This window comes from Arachis ipaensis, chromosome B7 (genome assembly GCF_059453495.1).
Source record: "Arachis ipaensis isolate K30076 ecotype BB chromosome B7, ASM5945349v1, whole genome shotgun sequence".
NCBI classification, from domain to species: domain Eukaryota; kingdom Viridiplantae; phylum Streptophyta; class Magnoliopsida; order Fabales; family Fabaceae; genus Arachis; species Arachis ipaensis.
The window spans coordinates 74957281-74958798 of NC_142442.1; positions in this window are offsets into that span (position 1 = coordinate 74957281).

Below are 1518 nucleotides of genomic sequence, written 5' to 3' on the forward strand. Positions count from 1 at the left end.
ATTCTGCAGATTATGCAGATCGCGCATGTCACGCGGTCGCGTCATCCATGCGGCCGCATCATTCGGCATTTCGCTTTGCCACGCGGACGCGTCGTCCATGCGGCCGCGTCACTCGTGCTATTCCATGCCGTGCGGTCGCGTCGTTCATGCGGCTGCGTCACTGTGATTTCCTCTTCTTCGCGCGATCACGTTATCCATGCAGCCGCGTCACTTCTCGTTGGTCATCTCCTCAATTCCTTGTGTTCCTTCCATTTTTGCAAGCTTCCTTGCCAATCTCCAACTCATTCATGCCTTATAAAGCCTGAAACACTTAACACACAAATCACGGCATCGAATGGAATAAAGGAGAAACAAAATACATAATTAAAAGTCTCTAGGAAGCAAGTTTTCAATCATGCAATAACTTTAGGAAGGAATTATAAATGCATGCTTATTTAGTGAATAAGTGGGTAAAGATCATGATAAAACCACATAATTAAACACAATATAAACCATAAAATAGTGGTTTATCAACCTCCCCACACTTAAAACATTAGCATGTCCTCATGCTTAGTTGAAGGAGATAAAATGAATGAGTAAGAACATGTAAAACCTATGAAATGCAATGCAACCTATATATATGAATGCAATTATATGATTCTTGTCCACTTGATCTAAAGTAAATAAGCTCTTCAAAATAATTACAAATCAAATTCCACTAACTCAATTCTTATACAGTAAGAACAGATAAAAATGCAAGAAGATAGCTCATGAAAGCAGGGAACATAGAAATTCAAGCATGGAACCCTCACTGATGATGTATGTACACTCTAGTCTCTCTAGTGTATATGGTCATCACTCTATCCTTCTCTAATCATGCTCTCTAATTTTTTTGTTCTGCTCCTAATCAATCAACAACATTTAATACACCAATGCAAACATCATGAGGTCTTTTCAAGGTTGTAATGGGGCTAAGGTGAGGGTAAGGATATATATATATATGGCTAAGTAAGCTTATAAATTGAATCTTTAGTTAACCCAAGCTTTTACATAACCTATATATATTCTATATAACTTTTAAAATTCATACCTAGCTACCCAGAAATCTCTTTCACTTCCATACTCATGTATCAACCTTTTATTTTAATTTTATCATACATGCATTGATCTTTGAATGCTTGACTTAGCATTGGGGTAATTTTGTCCCCTTATTTATTTGTTGAATATTTTTGAATTTTTTTTTAGACATAAACATAAACATAAACATAGCTTATCAATGCACATAGAGTTTTAATTCTTATAGTTTTACAGGAGTAGGTATCCAAATTCCCATTATATTATCATGATTCATTCCCTTATTATCCTTTGTTCCCACAATTTCCCATACTTGGATAACACACACAATTCTATCTTAAGCTAACCAAAGATTCAATTTGGGGTATATACTTATTTTTCCGCTTAAGGCTAGTAATGTGGTAAAATGTAGAACAAATGGGATTTAAAGGCTCAAAGTGGCTAACAAAGGTAATTGAAAGGGTA